Source organism: Cydia splendana, chromosome 25 (assembly GCF_910591565.1).
Source record: "Cydia splendana chromosome 25, ilCydSple1.2, whole genome shotgun sequence".
NCBI lineage: Eukaryota > Metazoa > Arthropoda > Insecta > Lepidoptera > Tortricidae > Cydia > Cydia splendana.
The window spans coordinates 1,941,506-1,951,725 of NC_085984.1; the positions used below are offsets into that span (position 1 = coordinate 1,941,506).

The 10,220-nt window shown below is 38.2% G+C and overlaps 1 protein-coding gene across 1 annotated transcript in view; it reads left to right on the forward strand.

Annotated features, from left to right (window-relative positions):
- The window catches only part of LOC134802752 (origin recognition complex subunit 4), a 239,566-nt gene extending 229,965 nt beyond the window's left edge, over positions 1-9,601 (forward strand). Inside the window, exon 7 of the mRNA XM_063775440.1 lies at positions 9,590-9,601. The gene's annotated coding sequence lies outside the window, so the exon portion shown is untranslated. The remainder of the gene's footprint in view (positions 1-9,589) is intronic.
- Positions 9,602-10,220: the final 619 nt, after the last annotated feature.

Here is a 10,220-nt window from a genome sequence, read left to right on the forward strand (position 1 = left end):
CACACTGTATAACTGAGTGTTTCTTTTATTTTTTGCCATTTTTATATATTGTGACATTTTTTGCCACTTTCGTGTTATTTCGTATTTCTATACTTATATACTCAGTTCCTTCAATCACGAGCTCTTTCGATCCTAATGGGATAAAAAAATGTCCCAGAGTTAAATAATCGCCATAAATTGAAAAGTAGACCCAAAATCCAAACGTAAACTCAAGCCTTTTCTATCTATCTAATACCTTTAAACGAGCATTTCTTGTTTATTTATATCGGGTGGAACAGAACGAAGGACTTTTACGCAAACGTGTTATTGTTTAGGCTACGTACTTTATTTTTCACTTATTAATCACGTTAATATTTCTAACCGTTTTAGAGATACAGTTTGTTAAACATTAGTGCAAAAATCTGTATGTTACAACCCTAGCAAGTAGATCCTATTGAATGTCAATTTAAAGTGATGTGGACCAGCTAGGGCGTCATGGTCTGTCTTGCCAGCGAAGCGCGGGGCGACTGTCACGTCACGCCGCGCTCAATGACATTATCCGCCGGTCTCTTGTCACCGTCAACGTGCCAGCGATACTCGAGCCGACCGGTATAGCCCGGGACGATGGCAAGAGACCGGATGGTATGTCACTGATTCCGCGGAGGATGGGACGAGTGTTGGTGTGGGACGCGACCTGTGTGGACACACTGGCACCGTCTCACCTTCACGGTACCACAAAGAAAGCGGGTGCCGCTGCCGAAGCTGCCGAGACCCTCAAAAGGCGGAAATACGGGGGTCTCGACGACAATTACAAATTTATTCCTTTCGGTGTCGAGACCCTCGGTCCGTGGGGCCCGGGAGCTGAGAGTCTGTTCTTAGATTTGTCCAAACGGCTTGTTGAGGTCTCTGGGGACAAAAGAGCTGGCAGCTTCCTCGCTCAACGCATTAGCGTTGCGATCCAGCGAGGAAATGCTGCCAGCATTCTTGGCACTATGCCCCAGGGACCCTCTTTAGATATAGATTTTTAGGTATTTTTTTTAGGTTTAGTTTTAGTTTTGTAGGTAGTTTTAATTTTAGGTTTTTATTGTATGTTTGGTGTAGACATTATTAATATTATTTAAAATAAACCCCTTATAAATGTAAATAACTTTGTAGGGTTGTCACTGATATAAAAGTATTTCATTTTATTGATTTTGTTTAACTCTTTAATCCAGCTTTGCAGTTATAATAACTCGATTGTAGATCACTTAGATAACACTATCCTTTTAGCTTAGTCTCTAGAAATGTTCCACCCCGTATAAGTAGGTACATTATGTTTCGGGGATCTCGGAAACGACTCTAACGATTTCGATGAAATTTGCTATATGGGGGTTTTCGGGGGCAATAAATTGATCTAGCAAGGTCTTATCTCTGGGAAAACACACATTTTTGAATTTTTATGATTTCCGAACAAAGCTCGGTCTCCCATAATATATATAATATTATTCACACATTCTTACACAAACACATAATTTACGACAGACCACGATGAATAGGCCAAACCTTGGAGCCAGAAGTACCGAAGTTAGAGAAACCAATGAAACTCTCATAACTTACACAATACATCCAAATGATCTTAAGTTACTAAGAATTTACATAAATATTTATACAGATCTCGACCCTATTCTAACTGAATAAGGTTCACAAAGGTGTGCATGTTTTTGAGGACAACACGAATGTTTTAAGGTACCTTGTTGACCTATTCTTTGGGGACGCAGACATTAAAAACCGGCCAAGTGCGAGTCGGACTCGAGCACGAAGGGTTCCCATACAACCATTTCCAGTCGCCGTTACGACGCGGTGTTGACACATCTTGTGTCGACACCGTCTGTTTCGGTCACAATTCCAGTCGCAGAGTCGTCGCCGTGTCGACACAGTTACCAGAAATGGGGAAGGGTCGACACATGACACAAAGTGACATAAAGTGTGGTCGCCGTGTGCACACATTGTTTCGGGTTTGCGACTACTTTATGCCAAAATCATTCGTTCATTCGTTCATTTTGTTCCTGTCAAATGGAAACTGTCAGATGGAAAAATACTTAAATAAAAATAAGTGACATCAATACGCCATCTCTTAAACGGATTACAAGACGTAATTATATATTGTTTGCATTTATATTACAATATGACTTAAATTATTATGGGGAATTAAACTGCTCGAGTGATTTGATAAACTAAGTGTAATATAATCAACGCGCCACCACATTGTTGTAGTTTAGCCGGAAATGAAATTGTTTACTTCTCAGTGCCTGTGTTCATAACTATATTATTTGAAGCATTTTTAGTACTTCGATGCGTATACTATACTTAAATAACAGAAATAACGCGTTACATACTACCAAACTTGTTAATTATGATGTATAAATATGGTTTAAGGCTGAGAAATATTGCAGTCACAAAGTAGTTGCAATGTTTCGACTTTGTGTCGACTCTGTGTTGACACATGACACGCGCTGTCAAAAGTAATAACAAAGTTACTGGATTTGCAAAATGGCTCCTTGTGTTGATTTGTTTTCAGATATTCTCAAAGTGTAAAAATGCCGTGGTCAGAGATGGGCATTAATCGATTAACTGTTTATTCGACTAATTAATGGAATAAAAAAAGTTAATTCTCAAATTTTAATCGCGATTAGTTTAGTCGACCTAACATAGATTGAAATTGAATTAATCTGAATATTAATCGAATAAATTATCGATTAAATCTCGATTGAAAGTTGACAGGGGGCCATTTTTGTACGTAAAAATAATAGAAATGTCTTGCATGCAGATGGTAGCAAAACACTTTGTCATAAAAGTCGAGATGGGTGTCGATATATAGGTTTTAGGGAGTGCCGATTTCGAAAATAATGATCATTTTGGAATCCGAAATGGCGGCCATGCACTGTGTCATAAAAGTCGTCATGGATGTCGTTTTATACGTTTTAGGGGGCCCCAATTTTGAAAATGATGACCATTTTGGAATCCAAAATGGCGGCCATGCACTATGTCATAAAAGTCGTCATGGGTGTCGTTTTATAGGTTTTGGGGGGCGCAGATTTAGAAAATGATAACCATTTTGGATTCCAAAATGGCGGCCATGCACTATGTCATAAAAGTCGTCATGGGTGTCGTTTTATAGGTTTTGGGGGGCGCAGATTTAGAAAATGATAACCATTTTGGATTCCAAAATGGCGGCCATGCACTATGTCATAAAAGTCGTCATGGGTGTCGTTTTATAGGTTTTAGAGGGCGCAGATTTCGAAAATGATGACCATTTTGGATTCCAAGATGGCGGCCATGCACTATGTCATAAAAGTCGTCATGTATGTCGTTTTATAGGTTTTAGGGGGCCCCGCTTTCGAAAATGATGACCATTTTGGAATCCAAAATGGCGGCCATGCACTATGTCATAAAAGTCGTCATGGGTGTCGTTTTATAGGTTTTGGGGGGCGCAGATTTAGAAAATGATAACCATTTTGGATTCCAAAATGGCGGCCATGCACTATGTCATAAAAGTCGTCATGGGTGTCGTTTTATAGGTTTTGGGGGGCGCAGATTTAGAAAATGATAACCATTTTGGATTCCAAAACGGCGGCCATGCACTATGTCATAAAAGTCGTCATGGGTGTCGTTTTATAGGTTTTAGAGGGCGCAGATTTCGAAAATGATGACCATTTTGGATTCCAAGATGGCGGCCATGCACTATGTCATAAAAGTCGTCATGTATGTCGTTTTATAGGTTTTAGGGGGCCCCGCTTTCGAAAATGATGACCATTTTGGAATCCAAAATGGCGGCCATGCACTATGTCATAAAAGTCGTCATGGGTGTCGTTTTATAGGTTTTGGGGGGCGCAGATTTCGAAAATGATAACATTTTCAATTTAAAAATGGCGGCAATGCACTATGTCATAAAAGTCGTCATGGATATCGTTTTATAGGTTTTAGGGGGCGCAGATTTCGAAAATGATGACTATTTTGGATTCCAAGATGGCGGCCATGCACTATGTCATAAAAGTCGTCATGGATGTCGTTTTATAGGTTTCTGGGGGCGCAGATTTCGAAAATGATGACTATTTTGGATTCCACTTTTATGACAAAATACGTAGCCGCCATCTTGGATTATAAAATGATCATCGTTTTCGAATTCTGCACTCCCTAAAACCTATAAATCGACATCCGTGACGACGCAAGTTATCTTTATTTTCAGATCTAACAAATTGCTACAGAATACAAAGGACAAAAAAGAAGCGAGGAGGTAATGAAACAAGCAAAAATACAGATGATTCCTCGACGCAATTGGGTGATTCTTAAATTGTGTCCAGATTTTTTTTGTCATAAAAGTTTATATTTTTCACATATTACTCTCACAAGTTCCGTGACATTTCGACCTTGTAATTTTTTAAGTAAATGTTTTTGTTTATCTATGAGGATCTCACTAGAATAGTATAATCAAGGTATGTTTATATTTGATGAATGAAATAGTAACGCAAAAAAAAAAAAATTGTGTCTTATATTCCTGCCGAAGACTTTTATTTTACCTTTTCCTTCTACACAAGTTTGGCCAAGTAATAAGAATTTAGGGCTCTCAATTTTATTTTGACTTCTACAACAGTAAAGCTACGACCATGCCATGTTTGGTATCGTTTTCGTATAAATTCGCAGTACCAAATTTAGTTAAGGTATCACATTGACACCATTCCGAAGTAAAAACATATAAACTTATTAAAATACTTTCTTTTAAACTCCTCTTCACGCTTAAACTGCTGAACAGTTTTAATTTAAATTTGGTACACATATATTTTGAGTCCCGAGACAGGATATAATAAGTTATATCAAAAATCATCCTTTAAAGGTGTGAAATGAGGTGTAGGGGGGAATTCAGAATTGACTTCTTGAAGAATACTGTTTAAGTTTAGGTTTGAAGTCATGTTTTTTCATCATTTTTAACTAAATCAAAGATGTAGACCATCCCAAATTTCATATAAATCGGTTCAGCGGTTATTGATTTCCCGTACAAATTTCCACGCCACTTTTCACACCTTCAAAAGATGATTTTGGTTATAAGATCTATCCTATGTCCTGTTCCGGGACGCAAACTATTTCTATACCAAATTTCAACGAAATCGGTTCAGCGGTTAAGCGTCAAGAAGAGTTTCAAAACAACCGGCCAAGTGCGAGTCGGACTCGCGTATTAAGGGTTCCGTACATTAAGTCCGACTCGCGCTTGACTGCACATTTCTAATAGGTTTTCCTGTCATCTATATGTAAAGAACTATTTTGTGTATTCAGACGGACATACATACAGACGCACGAGTGATCCTATAAGGGTTCCGTTTTTTCCTTTTGAGGTACGGAACCCTAAAAATATTTATTTTTATTTTGTGAAATGGTGTCAATGTGATATCTTAAATGGATTCAGCACCCCAGATTTATACGAAAACGATACCAAACACGGCCTAGCACCTTCACTGATATAGATATATCAAGATAAAATTGAGAGCCCTAAATAAACTTTCAAGAGCGGATATCTCAAAAACTATTCAACATATCGAAAAAATTGACTGAATAAACTTGTAACAAATTAAATAAACTTTCATTTTGTATAAGTGGCCATGTCGCTGAGATGCATAGTTTCCGAGATATAATCGAAAAACGGGAAAATGGGACCTTCAAAGCCCTCTCTCTCCCCCCCCGCTCAAGGGCTACGGCCGGGGACTTTTGATATGTTCACCTCCTAACTTGTCAAACCGAGTTACGGAGTCAAAAATTGTGTTCCGAGCATTTCCCTCTACAACTTTTGGAGCATTCGTTGCCTGACCTAAGTAGCTTATTGAATTTCTTTAAAAACTTTTCTGTAAAAGGTTGACGGGTGTTGGGTGTTTATATGGTTTCGGTCGATTATTATCATTTGCATTGCCCATGATGACTTACTAGAATTACGAGCACACGAGACACTAATAGTAGTTTGACAAACCTTGGTTTTCAAGAGGTATTTTATATTGACATTTGCTGTCACAAATTTGCTGTCAGATTTAGTCGCAAACCGCACGCAAAGTGCACACAAATGTGTCGACACCTTGTTACGGAAAAGTGTAGACACGGCGACGACACTTTGTTTCGAAACAATTCTAGACACATTGTGTGGACTCTGTTACGACACATCTGACATTTAGTTACCACTTTGTGATTCTGCGACTGGAATGGTTATATGGGTTCCGTACCACCTACGCAAAAAACGCCAAAAAAATCACGTTTGTTGTATGGGAGCCCCACTTAAATATTTATTTTAATTTGTTTTTAGTATTTGTTGTTATAGCGGCAACAGAAATACATTATCTGTGAAAATTTCTAGAACTAGTTATCACGGTTCATGAGATACAGCCTGGTGACAGACGGACAGACGGCCAGACGGATAGCGGAGTCTTAGTAATAGAGTCCCGTTTTTACCATTTGGGTACGGAACCCTAAAATATAAAGAGTTCTTGAGAATACTTGATGATTTTTAGGGTTCCGTACCTCAAAAGGAAAAAACGGAACCCTTATAGGATCACTCGTGCGTCTGTCTGTCTGTCTGTCTGTCTGTCTGTCTGTCTGTCTGTCTGTCCGTCTGTCACAGCCGATTTTCTCCGGAACTACTGGACCAATCAAGTTGAAATTTGGTACACATATGTAAGTTTGTGACCCGAATACGGACATGTAACGTAAACAAATGAATTTTAAACATGGGGGCCACTTTTGGGGGGTAAATGAAAAAATGAAAAAAAAAATTTTTTCAAACTATATCATGTTACATATCAAATGAAAGAGCTTATTGTAAGGATTTCAAATATATTTTTTTTATAATTTTCGAATCAACAGTTTAGAAGTTATTCAAGAAAATAGGCAAAAAATGACCATTCCCCCCCCCTTATCTCCGAAACTACTAGGTCTAAAATTTTGAAAAAAATACATAAAATAGGTCTATACCTATAGATGACAGGAAAACCTATTAAAAATGTACAGTCAAGCGTGAGTCGGACTTAATTACAGTTTTTAATCCGACCCCTACGGATTTTTTAAAGAGATTTCACTCACGTTTCACATAAAAAATACATTGTTAACAGTGCCGGATTACTTAGAGTAGTAGTTTTCTTAGAGTAATTGGTGATAATTTTCTGATAAGATAATCATTTTAAATATTTAACGGTCTTACCTACTTACGAGTAATTGTAAGGTCAAATTAAAAATAATGTTTAAAAAAAATGTTAAATTGAGAGCTAGCTTAAAGTTTTTTGTACTCGTCGACTTTAATGGTTGAATTAATAAAGACTTTGTAACCAATAAGCAAAACAAGCACGTGCTTACGGCACCACGTTCAGGGAGGGCACCAAAATGCCAGGTTGAAAAAGGTGAACAAATTTTAAAATTAGGGACAGACACATCGTTTTTACCACACGATTTTTTTAGCTGTCCAAAAGCTAATTTGCAAAAATAATGGCGCGTAATTCTTTGGGAAACAATCGGTAGCAGTAGAAGAGTCGTGATTACATGCATAGATTCGATTTCAAATTTCAACCCACTCTTTTGCGGTTCGGCGTTAGGTCTTATGCGAGGCCTTCTGCCTTACGGCAAAGTTGATCTTCTGCCTTAATTACACTTGGGCGTGGATCCAAATCCAAGCTTTCCTCTTTCGCAGCTGGGCCTACTGCCTTTCTCACACTTCGCCAATTCAATTCCAAGCTCTCTGCTTTCTTGCATATTTTATGCATGAAAACAACCTCGCTGAGACCCTTAAATATCGAGCCCTATGTGAAGCTAGGCTGATAGAAAACTGTCCCATCCCTTCTCTGTATGAAATCCTGGATTCGCGCCTGGTTGGGACTAAAATTAAAATTGCGTTTTTATATCGAAAAATTTTCGCGCTCGCTTCGCTCGCGTTTTCAATTACTTTATAAGGATATATGATAAAGGTGACATTCGGGTGGCGACTGCAGCAACATTACTCTGTTGCAACGTTACTGCTGCAGTACTGTCAACTTCCGTGATAAAATGATGTGACTGATTTCCATACTAAAAGTAAAAATGTACAACTGTCTATCATATTGCGTTTTTATATCGAAAAATTTCCGCGCTCGCTTCGCTCGCGTTTCTATTACTTTCTACGCTATGATAAAGGTGACATTCGGGTGGCGACTGCAACAGCATTAGGTACTCTGTTGCAACATTACTGCTGCGGCACTGTCAATTTTCGTGATAAAATGATGTGACTGATTTCCATTCTCAGCTGTAATGCGGCAATGAACTTCTCTCAATTTACCAAAAAATCAATGTAATCTTGATGACCCTAGGGAGAGGGGGCACCTAGAAATGCTTAGGGCATCAAAATATCTTAATCCGGCACTGATTGTTAAAAATTGTGTAATATACGGAACCCTTGGAACGCGAGTCCGACTCGCACTTGGCCGGTTTTTGGGGGTGGAGCCGATAATAATGGAGAAGGTATTAAGCGGAAAAGGGACCGTCGTTTTTCCATACAAACGTAGCGTAGCCCCATTTTCCTCTCTGGATATTGACATTATGGTTAATATTTTTAAATAATTTGATGTATTACATATTAACCATAGCTATGTCTCTACGTTTGATTCTTGTACTTGTAGCGACGGGACGAAATCGCGGAGTGAGCCACGCCTGCTTTGGCAAATGATATATGGGACAAAAAATTTTGAGGTTGTAATAGGTAATAGGATAAGTAATTAAGTACTCTAAATATATTTTCATGCTGTTTCTACTCATCAGAAAGTTTAACATATAACATCACATCCAAATTTTCTTTCTCCTCGGCAATATTATGTATTTCATATCCAGTAGCGATAAACCGAGGCCGCCATCTTTTTATTTTCCCTCTAGTGACAATCAACGTCTTCCCGGGATTTATTTATTTCTTTATTGCTGTTAAATTGTTAATGTTAGTTTAATGTTTGGTTCTTCATTGCCTCTTACCCAAAAGCTGTTTGGAAGAAATCGCTTCTTAAGCTCTTAGCATAAACAAGAAACAAAAATAAACACGAAAGTCCCTTTTCTTCTTCTTCCTCGAGTTATCCCGGCATTTTCATGGGAGCCTGGGGTCCGCTTGACAACTAATCCTAATAATTGACGTAGGCACTAGTTTTTACGAAAGCGACTGCCATCTGACCTTCCAATCCAGAGAGAAACTAGGCCTTATTGGGATTAGTCCGGTTTCCTCACGATGTTTTCCTTCACCGAAAAGCGACTGGTAAATATTAAATGATAATTCGTACATAAGTTCCGCAAAACTCATTGCTACGAGCCGGGGTTTGAACCTGCGACCTCCGAATTGCAAGTCGCACGTTCTTACCGCTAGGCCACCAGCGCTTCTAAACACGAAAGTCCCTAAAAAAAGAAAAATATCGCAGTTTTTGTCAGCAAAATACTATCACACAGTCAAATATGAATAACGGGTATGATATGTGACTACTTTTCTGTTATTCGCCGAGTTCGCGACTCTATATGACCAGATTTTCTTTTATGTTCTGATCCTGGATGTAGCGGAAAAAATGGCATTACCTATTGGCGAAAAAACTGAATTTTGGAGATGAAATTCGCCTAGTTTTTACCTGATACGGTTTGTACTAAAGCTTTTAGTCACGGATAAAATTCTGGAATTTGTAACACTACGATGCATAAAGAGAAATATCTGGGAGACCGAGCTTTGCTCGGAAAACATACAAAAACTCAAAAATGCGAGTTTTCCCAGAGATAAGACCTAGCTAGATCGATTTATCGCCCCTGAAAACCCCTATATAGCGAATTTTATCTAAATCTTTAGAGCCGTTTCCGAGATCCCCGAAATATACAGGTTGATTGGAAATTCGCCGTATTCCTAGCTTGAAAGGGGTTATTCTATGGGTCATTTGCAATGATTTAAGTCCAGTCAACCAGGGGTCAAAACTCATTGGTTTTCAAGTTATTTGAGTTTTTTGTTTAAAAAACCCGCCTTTCGACTAAAATGTGGTAATTATGAAAAAACTACTCAAATTTGGAATTAAAAAAAGCATTCATCTAATAGCCAATGAACTACTGATTACGTGAAATAAAAAAAAATTGCCAATACTTTCCAAAACTTTCCAAAAAAAGGATTTGAAGTCACAATTTTTTGTAATTTTCCCAAGACTTTGTAACATTTTAAGGCATTACTTAAAAAAAAGTATGACACTTTGCGTACA